Below are 14,721 nucleotides of genomic sequence, written 5' to 3' on the forward strand. Positions count from 1 at the left end.
TAGCTTCCTTCACTAAGCAAAATGTCTTCTAGGTTCCACCATTTTGAGGACACACCTATCCCACTAGTTATGAAGTAGAATTTCCTTGTGGCTTGGAAATACTGTCTGTTCCTGCTTCTGTAACACAGTTCTACAGACCGTAATTTATAAAGGACAGACATTTATTTCTCACAGTTCTGGATGCTGAAAACCTAAGATCAATATGTCAGTGGGGTCCATGTCTGGGAAGAGGCCAAGATGGTGGCCTCACAGGGCAGAAAGCACAAGGGTGAGGAGATGGAAAAGGGTCTCCCTAGCTGGCTCCACTCCTGTCATAAGGCCTCTGCCTTCATGGCCCGTCCACCTTGAAAAAGGCCCTAGCTCTTACTACTGTTGCACTGGGAATTATTTTCACATGAATTTTAAAGGAGGTAAACATTCAAACCAGAGTTTTCTCATTTCTCTAATAACTCATGGTGTTAAACAACTTTTCAGGGGCCAGGGAGATGGCTCAGTGGAATAAGTGCTTCACTGGCAAGTGCAAGGGCCTGAGTTCAATCCCTGGTTCTGCCAAAAAAAAAAAAAAAAACTTTTCATAAGTGTATCAGTCTTTGGATATCTTTGAAGAAACATCTCTCCCAAGTTCATTGCTTATTTTTAATTGGATGGAGTGTGTGCGTGCGTGTGTGTGTGTGTGTGTGTGTGTGTGTGTGTGTGTCACTGAGTGTCCAACCCAGAGTCTTCACAGGGAAATATTTCTGTAACTCTTCTCTTATTCTTTGAGACAGGGTTTCACTAAGCCGCTAGATTGCCTGAACTGGGCTCGAGTACACAGCCCTCCTGTTCCAGTCTCCTGGCACTGGAATTCCACGGCATGATCCATGCCCAGCTGTCATTTTTTTATTTATCGCGAGGAATCTGTGTGTACTCCAGACGCATAAGCCTTACGACACACGTGATTTGTCATCCATGAATAGAAATAGTTTTCCTTTTAGATCTGGATGATTTTTATTTCTTTTTTTCATCTAAACTTTTTTGTCTAATAACCTTCCTGCACTAATCCTGTATATCTGAATTTTTGTCTCATGTGGTCCCTGAAATCACTCTTCAGCTATTTTAGTGACCAGATGATGACTGGATCACCATTTCTTTTCTTTAAACTCCTAGGTCTGATGTCCCGGTCTTCACCAGTGTGCCAGTCTTTTTTTTTTTTTTAATTTTATTTATTTGTGTGTGTGTGTGTGTATGTGTGTGTGTGTGGCCAGCTCAGCCCACCAGGGGGTGGGCTGGCTGGCATGTGGTCCTGGGGGATTGAACCGCAGTCCCTGCGCTTTGCTGAGCTTGTTCTAAGTAGGTGCTTTAGACCACTGAGCCCTCTCACCAGCCCAGTGTGCCAGTCTTTGCCACAAAATTTTGTGCTTCTTTGTAACTTCAGCGCTTGGATGGTTTACAACTCTGCATTGACTTTCACTCCCATTGGCACAGAGCCTCAAGGTCAGCCAGAGGCAATAGCTTAGGCCCTGTGGTCTTTCCTGAGGATGAACACAGGTACGGATATATACTCCTCTTGGAGTTCCAGGCATATGTCAGAATTTTTTTTACAAAAAAAATCACAATAAGCCCATCATTCTTCAGGGTTTTTCCTTCAAGCTTTCATTTTAGTTCTCCTTTGAAGTCTACTGTTTCCCAACAGCTGTCCATCACCTGACATCAACTATTTTTAACTGTTTGCATCAAACATCCATTTTACACTGGAGAAGCTCTAAGCTAGGCCAAGAAAGATAGTCTTGTAAGCGGGATCTTCCAGGAATCAATCAAAAAGTAGAACAATGACAATCCTTTGGGAACAGGACTTCGAAGGCGCTCCAGTCCTACCCTGATTCTTCTGATGAAAGCAGAACTACTAGAGTACAGTGAGGATTCATTCTCAGGCTGTGAGTTGAATAAGGAAATATGTGTTGTATCTCACACTTGGTAGAGGTTTCCGTTTACAGTTGGCTGGCCCCAAGGTAGGGTGGCACTGCAGGACAAATGGTCCACGGCAGCCAGAAAGCAACAACATAAGAAAGGAGTGAAGCCGTAGCACATGACCACAGCGGCCCTCTCTCAACCCTTATAGTTTAATCTGACTACATGACCTGAGGGTGTGCAGCACTCACTCTCAGATGAGCCTCCCCATTACCCACCCTCAGAACTATGTCAAACCAATCAGTGGACTGATTTAACAATCTCATACCCTACTTAATCCCAGCATCATACACTTTAGATCGAGCCACCTCTGCAAAACCCTACCTATGCCACATGAGGATTTGGGGGAACACCCAGGCACAAGCCACAACAGGGGGCAAGGGTTCAGATGAGGAGCAGGAGAGCAAAGACTGTTCCAGGATGCAAGGCGGGGGATAAAGCCGGCCACCCCTTCCCAGCAGAGTTCCCACACTCTGCATTTTTAGCTCCTACTAAGAAGGGAGTTGTTTCTGGGGCATGGCCACATAGGAACACTAGAAGGATTATTACCAGGTCATTCTGGAGTGCACACACAAAGGCCAGGACATGTCTGCTATTAAATCTTGAGTGGGATGTGTGGCTCTACCCAACAAAGAATGGAAGAGAAAAAATGGCTGGGAGAGCATGGCTTTAATCTTGGGAAGAGGACTGCAGTGGCATCAGGGAGAACAGAAGGTAGGAGTGGGATGAGGGTGACACTGTGGGGGCATGCCACGCTGATCAGGCTGCAGTCTGTCTCTTCCCTTCTCTGACATCATCACTAGAGCACAAAGGACACTCTCCCTACCATCACCCCTTCCTGTCTACCCCACCAAGTGGCAGCTGTGTATTCCTTATCAGGACATGGAAACAAGCAGCCACCTACAAAGAAGGGACAGGACTAGTGCTTTCTGCAGCACTTGAGCTTAGATGGCAGGAGCAGGGCACAGGGGAGCAAACACGGGACCAGAGCAGGAGCCTGGGCTCCAGGTCTCATCCGCCCCTCTTGGGGCCATGACCAATGTCTCCGCAGAGTGACTGAGCAAAAGGTGAAGCTCCCATGAAGAGCAGTGCAGAGCGCAGAGCTGTGGGTCATCAGCGGAAGCTGCTGCAGGGCCTGGAGAGATAGCTCAGCAGTCTAAGTGCCTGCCTGACAAGCGCAAGGACCAGGGTTCGACCCACACTACCGCATGCTGGACCGGCCCTAGAACCCTGGCAGCCCCATGCCAGCTACTGAAACTGGGCATGGTGGCACACACCTGTAATCCCAGTGCTGGGAGGCTAAGATAGGAGGATCACTATGAGTCCGAGCTGTATAGTGAGACCCTGTACCAAGTAAATAAATAAATAAATAAATTTAAAAAAATTGAAGCTGCTGGAGGCAGCAGCATCAGGGCTCGCTTGAAGCAGGCTGCCCTCAGCCTCTGCCAGCCACCCCTTTCCTGGGATCTACATGCAGCTGGGTGCAGCAGCACAGGGGTCAGAGAGAAGGAGCATCCTAAACACACCTGGAGGCGGCCTGGGCTCACTAGGGCACACCAGTGAGTGTGGAAAGAAAGGAAGGGCAGAGGAAGTATCTCAATCTGCATCCAGGGTAGACAGAGACGTCTGAAGGTTATCTCGTTTGGAAGACAAACAGAGTCCCTTTCAGCATCCTACCGCCTAGTGTTCTCACCTGCTCCGCATTGCCCAGAAAGCCCTTCAGCAGCAATATTCCTCTGAGCTCTTCCCTTCTGGGACCCCCAGTGTTCACTCTAGAACACACCTCCACCGCATTCCAACCCCACATCTCACCTTCTATGGCATCAAGCTCTAATCCAAATACCAAGACCTTGCACCACCTTCATACCTCTTCTCCCTTCTTTTGGCCAGAAGGGGCCTCACCTTCATCTGCTCCCTAAAATACTTTGCTAATGGTTAACTTATGGCTCTAAAGATGGGTACCTAAGTTTTGTGAAGCACAGTGTAGGGTCTACCAACCTACAAGCTCCCCACTATGGTGAAAATGTAGACATGCTCCTTCTTCCCACAAGACCCAGCTCACAGCACATTATGTATTTATTGACCCAATCAATTACTCAGTTTTCAAACACTTTTCTAGGCAAAGAGCTTCCTCACAGGATAGCTAGAATCATTAAAAAGTTCCTATGTCCAAGCCCAATGACACATTCTGTAACCTCTGACTATTACCTTCCCCTCGATGACAAATAGGTCATGGTCCTCCATCTTCAGCATAATAACCAGTAAATACTTGACCCAACACCCATCCACTGGTACCTCCCACCCAATCACTTTTTTTTGTAGACTACCCTGAAGATACTTCCAGGAGACTGTGGTCTTGGCTCCACAACTAGTCACTAGGGAAAAGTGTGAAAGAAAAGAAAACTCCCAGTTCAAAGACAATGATTGGTTGGGATTAACCTGCAGTTTGCATAGGTCACAGAGCCCTGATATTTTGACTCATTCTCAAGGAAGAAAGAGATGTGTCCCAGGAATGCTTAGTGGAGTTCTTCCACCCCTCTGAAGGGAACCCAAAGGACAGTCTGCAGCCAGGGGCCATGGCAGGTGAAACCTTCAGCAGCTAGAAGTTGACTGCAGCTCTTCTGCAGACTCTTGCTGTCCTAATAGTGCTGTCAGTGAAACTACAGAGACCTAGAGAAGCCAGCCTGCCAAGAGAAGCTCAGCAGATGGAGAAAGCCTGAGGAAGAATAACCCGCCCCCTCTCATTCGTAGATGAGGAAACTGAGATGAGAAGTGAGCTAAACAGTTAACTAAGTGCATCTACCCAGATCTAAATTCCCAGTCTTTTCTAATCTCCAGTCCTGTTGACTAGGCTCATATAGTCAATGGCTCCTGCAAGTGGAATCTAAGCCAAACCAGTGGATCCCCCCCTCTACACACTCTCTGATACTTTACAACTGGGGCTGGGGGATATTGAGAGAAAAGCAAGCAGAGTAAATAAAGCAGACATGGAGGGAAGATTAGAGAAAAGACTTTACTTAGGGAGGCAAAGACAATAATTTGAAATCACTATAAGAAAGATACCATAGCAACATATATATCCCAAAATATAATTGCATATTGATAGCAAGTTGCAGAAAGATGAATATAGTTTTATGTCACTTGTCTAACGTTTATGCAATAAAGGGCTGGGGAGATAGCTCGGTGGTGTAAGCAGCTGCCTAGCAAGTGCAAGAACCTGGGTTCATTCTCCGGTACCACATGCTGTGCTGGCTCTGGAACGCTGGGTGTGCTATACCAGCCCCAAAACTTGGCATGGTGGCACATTTCTGTAATCCCACTGCTGGAGAGGCTGAGACAGAAGGATCACTACAAGTCCAAGCTGCATAGTGAGACCCTGTACCAAATACATAAATAAAAGATAAAAATAATACAAAGTTTATGCTGTAAATTATTGTTGGAGGCAAGCATAATAGTAAAAGTATGGAATCTTTTCAGAGGAGTAGCAAGCATCCTCCCAAGATGGGAGCTACTTATCAAGAAGGAGGGAAAGAGGGAAGTAAGGAAGGAGGCAAGGAGGGAAGGAAGGAAGGGGCTGCAGGTAAATCTGTATGGTCCCACTTCTTAAGGTAGATGGTGACTAAGTACCTTCATATTGCATTATTTACTATGTGTTCTCATGAAACACTTCCTAGCAAAGCAAACAAGTCAAATTAACCCCAAAGAATTGGAGAACTCTCTTACTACTTCATGCCCTCTCCAACTCTTCCTTCTCTTTCAATCTGTCCACTTACATATGCTATGTATTGTACCTACAGAAATGGATTAGAAAATAGAAAGAACAGCCAGGTAAGGAGAGAGAAACAACAGATAGACAATCAGGTATTTCTGAATGGAGAGTCAAGTGTTTTTCGTGAACTATCTTACTTAATCCTTACCACAGTCCACCCTGCATGTGAGCTAACTCAGACAGGAACACCCCAAGTTCTCGGAGCTCTTTACCAACAAATTCTAGCAAAACAATCAAGCCAGGGCCCAGACTCCAGCATTATGCTGATGGACTGAACCCACATATAATGTTGCTTGAGATAAAAGGGCCAGAAGCGTTTTAAGGTTAAAATCCTTCTTTTGGAAAATTGAAGAGTAGGGGAGCTCAGGGGGAAAAAAAGAGTAAATACATAAAAACAATCAATTTGGTCCAACTGAGCTGCTTGGAGCACAGACTGGAAAAGGGTCCCCCAGCTGGCTGCCTCTGTCACCCTGACTTCTAGCGAGGCTCTATCCCATAGAAGACAAGTTTCCTCCCAGACATGGAGAGCTGCTGTACGCATCTTTTCTTTCGATGGCCATATGCACAAATCTTCCCTCCTTGTTTTTGCTTTCTGGTGGAATGGAACTCAGAACCTACCTCTGAGCCACACTCCCCACTCCTCTCCTGTTTTGACTGATGTCCGTCGGTGCTTTGGCACCGTGTCACAAATGCGGGATCCTGAGAAGAGTGATGAAGCAATAAAGGGCTGGGGAGATAGCTCAGTGGTGTGTGGTCTTCTTAGAGGAAAAGCTGTTTTCCTGGTGGAGATGGAGGCTAAGGATTCCCTGGAGGGCTGAGGATCCAGCCCCATCACGGGCAGGGATTCTGTCAGAAATCTTGCTATCCTGATATTTCTGCTACTATCTGTTTTTTAAAAGAACATTCATGACAAGAAGTAATAGAAGAGAAAATACATTCTTAAACTATTTGACCTGGGGGGGCCGGGGCGATGGCTCAGTGGAATAAGTGCTTCCCTGGCAAGCGCAAGGGCCTGAGTTCAAACCCCGGTCCCCCAAAAAAACTATTTGACCTGAGACTAAAGATAAAGAAATAACACCTAAAGCCCATATTCACTGAAACAAGCTCATTTGCATTTTTAAAATGCTTGTGTATGAGGACACAAAGTCTTCTGTGTCTGATTTTACTGTTAAAGCTGTGGTTAAAAGATGCATATTTTACATTTAAAACATGGTCAAGACTCATCGAGAAATGCAAACATCTAGCTCTCCATTTCCTCTGGTAAATTTTCGTCTATCTTTCCTGTGGAAGAACTTTTATTACACAAAAGACAAATATGCTCACTTCAATGAAGTCAGTAGCATAAAAATCAAAATGCAAACTGCCAGAATACAGACATTAGACAATCTAGACCAGTGGCTTGAGTTTACAGCACAGAAAGCTGTGCCTCTATAGGGTTGAAGTCAACTCCTGGACCTACGTGAACGAAGTTGAATGCTTTCCCATGTTCTCTTGCAGTACTCAGAAAGACACCCCAGCAACACCAGGTAAAATGGGTGGGACTGTTCTCCAAGACTCAGGATACATCATTTCCAGAGGCGTTTTCATCCTGTAGCCCTGTCTAAGGTCAGCAACGCCATCAGTCCTGTCAGGGTAGTCAAGAGCGTTGTTTGCTTGATGACTAGCCAGCAGCCAAAGGTTTCTTGCTGCAAGGAGTGGCAGTGTCACCAAAGACTTGTGCTTTCTTGAATTTCAAAGCGTTTTTGTTGGAAAAATGGCTACCGAATTAGCACTATTGTCTCAGATTCTTTTCTCTTGGTAAGGTCATGTGACTATTTTCATCCATGGAACATGAGTAAAAGTGATAAATGCTACATTGGAGATAAGAGGAGTAAGAAGCCAATGCGCTTTACCTAGAAGAAAGATATTCTTGGGGCCAGAGAGATAACTTAGTGGTCTAAGTGCCTGCCTGGCAAGCCCAAGGACCCAGATTCCATCCCCAGTACCACATGCTGTGGTAGCCCCAGAACCCCAGGCGCGCAGTGCTGGGTACCCAAACCAGGCATGGTGGCACATGCCTGTAATCCCACTGCTAGGGAGACTGAGATAGGAGGGTCACTACGGGGCTGAGCTGCATAGCAAGACCCTGTGCCAAATTAATTAATTAATTTTTTTTAAAAAGATACTCTTGAGTACTTCGTAGAAAAATGGATATATTTTGAAGCCATAATATTAAATGAAATAAAGCAGATACAAGATCATATGGTTTCTCTTATATAAGAGATCTAGAATACAAATAATGGCAAAATACAAGATAGGCAATAGAATAGGGACTATGGAGAAAGACTTTTAGTAAGAGGGAAAAGCGACCAAGAAAAGGAGGGGAATAAGATGAAAGGGGAGAGGGGGAGAAGGAAGGAATGGAGAGGAGAAGAAAGGGATAAGAAAAGAATTAAGATGCGTTACGTACCAGTCCTGACTCTCCATGAGGAATTTAATTGTTATGTGCTGTAAATATGTACTAATAAAAATGAAAATTGAAAAGTAATTAAAGAAATGATGAGGCCACAGTTCTCAAGACTAAGACAACAATACCCTCATCTAACAGTAACCACTGAACCCAGACCAGCCCCTGGGGAACCCCGTGGCAGCCACTTGAGAAGATGCTGCTGAGTCACTCATGAACCAGCACCCTGATTAGGTCAGCGTGACCATACCAAAGTGACTGCCACCACCCCCATGCGAGACAAGGAATCTAGAGAACTAAGGTACACAGATCTTTCTGTCTTAAACTTTAGGTTCTATGTAAACCCTCTGTCTTGCTCTGCTAATAATGAAAGATTTAGCTACAAAATGCCCCTCACAAAGATTCCCTCTCCATTTTTGCATACATGAATTTTTCAATCAACTTTATGCACTTCGTGGAACAGGTCACAATTAAGATCAGAGGGGAAAAAAAGTCAAAAAGCCATTGAATTTATTTGGCAAATAACCCACGAAGGAAATGGCTACATAAATACAGCTCTTCAAGTCTTCTGTTTATTCAGCTGTGTTTATTTAAATTAAATATTGGCCCTAACTAGGTTCAATATTGACTCTTCCGCCCTATTTTACTTACCTGAATTTGGGGTTCTTAGCTGCAGAGAAGGAGGGCCAATGAATAGGCAAGTTGTGCTCACCAAAAATTATCTCCAGGGCTCCAATAACCTCAGTGACTTGAAACAGAGAACTTTCTTGAAGTAATATTTCTCTTTGAGACATATATATATATATGTCTCAAAGACATATATATATATATATATCAAAGAAAATTTTTAAACTTCAGTATAGCTGTTTTGTAAAGGACCTGCTGTACCCAATCTCAGAGACTTTCTTCTGATACAGAAGAGTATCTAAAGACTGGAGTCCAGGGCTGTGGAGATAGCGCAGCAATCTAAGTGCCTGCCTAGACAAACACAAGGACCCAGGTTCAATCCCAGCATCTCATGCCATGCCAGCCCCACCCTGGGCTCACCAAGCTGGCCACCAAGACCTGGCGTGAGGATGCAGGCCTATAATCCCAGCACCAGGGAGGCTGAAACAGGAGGATCACTACAAGTCTGAGCTGTGTAATGAGACCCTGTACCAAATACATAAAATTTCTAAAAAGACTAGCATCCAGGGCTTTACACACATTTTTAAGCGCCAGACCTTGTATTTCTAGAGAGCTCACACAGAGCCCAAATAAGCCAAGTAAGCATATTCCAAACTACTGTCACTAAAACAGGCTTAGGATATGAAAACTTCCCCAGCTCCTGTCCCTCTTTCTCTGTGCTATCCCCAGGGCTCCTCTTCCACAACCATGGGCTCCAAGGATCACATCATTGAAAGCACAAATCTAGTTCAGACCAAGGCGCAGTACCATGCTCATCTTCACTGAGCTAGTCCGTGTCTGGGCCAGCTCTAGCGACCAGCTCTCGAGGCTCACCGCCCAAGACCCTAGGCCAGGTGCTGTTCCTCTCAAGGTGTGCATGTAACCCGTGTACCTATAGCCCCCTGTCCATGCTGTGAGCATTTCCACACACATGGATCTTGTTCCAGCCTTAATTCATGCAGCTGCCTCTTCTGTAAAGAACTGGGGTCCTGATGGAAGACATCTTAGAAAGGACAGCGTGCCCAGCCTTTCAGTGGAGGCGTCCGCATGAGGTGGCCAAAACCACCACTCACACCCTCCTGAGTTCTCACACTGGTCCTCTGAGCAGGGAAGCACCAGTTCTTAGAAGTAGAAAAGCTCCTGGACAGCATCTAGACTTTATACCGACTGTCTCATTTTATAAATAAGAACGTTAATGCCCTGAAAACCTGAGAGGACAGTAGAGCTATAAATATCCACAGTTTGGAATGGAATGGAAAGGGGCTCCTGGATATGAGTGTAATTCATAGCCTTCCTATTCTTACAACTGTTAAGGATTCCCAGGGGACATGTGGATCCCCCAGCAGAGCCTGAATCTATGTTTTGACCAGCCCTGTCACATGACTCCTCTGCATATGCCACTGGTTGAGTGGAAAGGACATAGTCATTGATCAAGTAGCCCTGGGTTCAAAATCCAGCTTTTCCGTCTTCTATGTGTGGCATGTGAGCTCACAGCACCTAAGGTCACATCTCCGTGGTGTGGCTGTAACATTCTGGGAGGGAGGGTGATAGACAAGTTTCTGATACAATATTAAGCCAAACAAAGAAACTCTAAGCCTGCCAATGGGTTCTTTGGTCCTTTTCCAAAGATACTGAGTCAGTTGGTTCAGGCCCCGGGGTCACACCCTGCTCTAGCGAAGTAGAGCCAGTCAGGGCACGCTGACCTGCTCTTCCATCAGCCACATATCTGCTAAGCCCAAGGGACACATCCAAGATTCTAACATCCCTGTCACATCTTCACTTCCCTGGTGGCTTGACTGACAAAATGAACCTCCTCTCTGCTGCTCAACTTATCCTTTTCTTTCTCCTCACCCCTAAAACATTTTTCACATGAAGGTACAGGGCCATAGGAAAGTGCTAGACAAATACCAATTGCTATTATAATTACTATAAATTGGGAAGGATTTATAAGAGACAGCTTTCAAGTCAGCTAGAGAAAAGGTTCAACACCTCAAGTGAAACTTAAGCTGGAAGCCGGTGCGGGAGTCCCTGTTGAAATTACTGAAATAGTTAGTGTTTATAGGACCAAAGCTGGAGGACACCAAAAGATCATGTAAGCTTGGTACCTGTTTACCAGATGGTAAAAGAAATCCTGAAGGTGACTGGGCTACGAACATCCCATCTAATCACTGGTAGGATCTTGAGGGTTGTACTTCATAGGCTGCGCCACACCCCACTACTACCTCTGCCACCTTGCCCTCCCGGAACCACTGACACCTTCTGGATCAAAACAAGTCTATCTCTCCTAACACACAACTTAGGCAGCCTGATCATGTATGCCAATTGCATTGGACAGTTCCAGTTTGCATTAATTATGCACAGTGTTCTCTTTCACTACCCAAAATACTCCACTTTGGACACCATCCTCTGTGATTACCCAGAGCTTAGGGATCTGACTCTGGTTCTGCCATTCTCCTTCAGGGGTTGGATCCTAAGGACACCAGGCTGTCTGTGTTGGGTGAGGGGCCACCCTGATGACCTTATCTCTTTTTTTTTTTTTCATACCAGAAGTATGGATTCTATTTCTTATGGAATTTAGTGATTCATGTGTATAAAGCTTACAGACTGGTTCTGTACAGGTCAGATTCCACTTCAAGATACATGGAGCAGAGGAGAGCAGAATCACCTTGCACTGCTTTAAAATTCTGCTAAATGACTGCATTGTCAACAGTTCTCATTTTACAACACCTAAGAACTAGGGTTGGGAGGATTCTCTTGAACAATCAGGTCTGCTGTCACTACCCTCCCCACTACGTCCCCTACCATCCATATGTCCGCCACATCTGTGGCTTTGTGATACTACACATGGACCCTTCATATATGTTTATACACACTCCGTGTTAAATTGTGTGCCTCAAAATACAGATGTCAAGGTCTTGTCAGTGCCTCAGAATATAATCTCATTCAGAATTCCTGTCATTGCAGCTAGCACCAGTGAAGATGAGATCAGGGCTGGGAATGTAACTCTCAGCACAGCGCCTGCCTGGCCAACGCAAGGTCCTGAGTTCGACTTCCAGTACAGAAAACAAGAGATAATATCATCAGGGTGGCACCTCACCCAACACAGATGGCCTGGTGTCCTTAGGAAAGGGGAAGCCAGCACACAGGAACACGCTTGTGGGAGGACACTGTGAACAGCGATCAGGGCAGTGACCAGAACGATTTATCCAGAAGCCAAGGAACACCCAGGGCTGCCAGCAGTCACCACAGGCCAGGGAGCTGCGTGGAGCAGACGCTCCCAAAGCCTCCGAAGGAGCCAGTCCCTCCAACCCTGTGATCCCAACTCCAGGCTCCCAAATGGAAAACAAATACATTTACGCAGTTAGCCCCTCCACGTGTGACACTCGGTCATGGCAGTCTTGGCAGACTAATGCTTTTATACAGCTGTGTATGAGTCTATTGATTCCTGGTTGTCTGTCAAAAGGGGACAAGGGGCAACATTTGCAGATATATGTGATCATGGAAAGCAGGGAGGTGGGAGTCCTGCTCTCACCTAGTAGGAGAAGTCCAGGGATGTGGTGAACCTACAGGGCACAGAATGGGCCCCCAGAGGATGATCTGAACCCCAGTGTCAGGGGCCTGATAGGGACGAATCCATGACGTAGCTTTCTGCATGCCAGGCTGTCAGGCTCTGCATGCACTAATTCCTTTAATCCTCCCCAAATCCTATGGTATTCCTGTATACATTTTACAGATTAGAAAACCGAGGCTGACATAAAAAAAGGTTAATTCCCCAGCAATTGAACTTTGCAGTTCCAGCCAGTCAGTGCAACAGCCCCCAGGATGTCCCCTCTTTTGATCCTGCCATTTGGTGTCAGGACGCATTCTGAAGCTCTTGCCCTTTGGTCTAGAAGTCCCTCTGTCCCACAGATCCAGGCACATTCTCTCTTGCACAGAGCATTGGGATTAAATGGAACCAAGATCAGTGACTTCTGTGAAATCTCCAGCCTGTTCCCATCATGAAGCTGGAAAGCCGGGAAATGAGCCTCGCCCTGTTAGGCCCATGTGGAACTTCTTCATTCAGATCCTTGTTACAATATGTATGAGAAATGATGTAGACAGTGATAAACTGACCTGACTCCTTCTCAGCCCAGTCTCTCTAAGTATTCTGGGGCACCACGGCCCCAGCAGCACTCGGAGGGCCGCACTCATGCGCAGATAACAGTGGTGCATGCAGTGTTGGCAAAGGTAGTCCTCAGTGTGCTTCTCAACAGGAATAGAACTGGCTGGAGGACAGAATACTAAACGAAATACTCTAGCACAGAAGGATGGATACCTCACGGTCTCAGACATGGAATCCAAAAAGGCTGATCTCACAGACACAGAGTAGAAAGATGGATGAGGTTGGGAAAGCAAAGTTGCCAATCAAAGGGTACAAAGCCCCAGGTAACTTGGAGGACAAAAGGCCAGCATGCTAGCTCAGCCAACTAAGAGCCTGCTTAGGCAAGCGCAGGGACCGGGGTCCCGGTTTCAATCTCATGTCCCATCTGCCCCACGCCGGCTCCACTCTAGGGGCACTCTGAGACAGCGACTGAGACTGGGTGTGGTGAAGCATATCTGTAATCCCAGTTCTTGAGAGGCTGAAAGCGAGAGGATCACTATGAGTCCAAGCTGTGTAGAATACCCCTACCAAATACATTTTAAAATAGATAAATAAGTAAATGAATTGGAGGACTAAGTGTTAGGGAGACATCACCACACTGTATGCTGGCCATGCTAGCAATAACATACTGCATATTTCAAAATTGCTAGAAGAATAAATTCTTAATGTTCTCATCCCAAAACATGATAAATTTGTAAAATGATACATTGGACCAGTGATAGCTACGTTAATTAACTTGATTCAATGTATAACATACACATAGATTAAAACATCATGAAGGTAGAATATTATTTGTCAATTAAAATAAGTAGAAATAAGGGGAGAAACATGTCTCTCACTACTTCCATTTTCTCCTCTGTAAAACAGGGGAAGTATTCACGCCAGCAGCGCCTGGGGAGGATTAAATGAACTGAGACAAGTGAGATGCTTATAGTGGTGCTTGGCACATAGTACGTGCTTAATAAATTCCAACTATTATGTGGTATAGACAACTGCTTGCTCCCTAGGTAAGCCTACTTCATTTTCTGACTTGTAAATGGAAACAATACACGCATGATAATTTTCCCATCTACCTCCATAAATTGTGAGACTTAAGGAGAAAAATGTATTCGTACACAATTTGCAAACTGCGGGAACTATGCCAACGTGAAACGACAGTGGTCTGGTTCCCTGCTGGAGAAGCACTGCGGCCTGAGCCCCAGCGCGCACAACAGCAGGCAAATCACTTGGATCCCCACGTCCGCCACCCCAGGTGGAGCCCGGCCCGCAGCCGATGCCCGCATTCTGGTCCCTGCTCGGCCTCTCCATACCCAGCACTTCTACCAGTCTTCTTCCTGTCTCTTTCCTTCCTCCGGGTGATTTCTCTCAGGCCCTTTCTGCCATCCGACCCTGCTCAGAACCACACCTGGCTTCCCAGAGGGAGGTCAGAACTGTGAGCCTCAGGCAAAAGTATCCGGAGTCCAGTTCCTCTCTTCTCCGAAGTCCCCGACGGCTCTTCCTACCCTCCCCCGCAGCCGCAAACTCCGTGTGCCATTAGCTTTCTTCATGTATAAATAAGACTTGTAGTCACTGAACACCCCGCCTCACAAGCAGACCAGAGAAAACCATTTTAGTGCCTCACGAACACTGCCAAGGTCCCCCGCTGTGCTCCAGCAAGACCTGCTCAGAAGGTGGGGAGCCAGCAGTCCCTCAGCCTGGAGGCCTCAGACTCTGTTCTGGAGCTGAGTTTTCCAGATGAGCTGCTTTCGAGAG

This window comes from Octodon degus, unplaced genomic scaffold, assembly GCF_000260255.1.
Source record: "Octodon degus isolate 3935 unplaced genomic scaffold, OctDeg1.0 scaffold00096, whole genome shotgun sequence".
In the NCBI taxonomy this organism is placed as follows: domain Eukaryota; kingdom Metazoa; phylum Chordata; class Mammalia; order Rodentia; family Octodontidae; genus Octodon; species Octodon degus.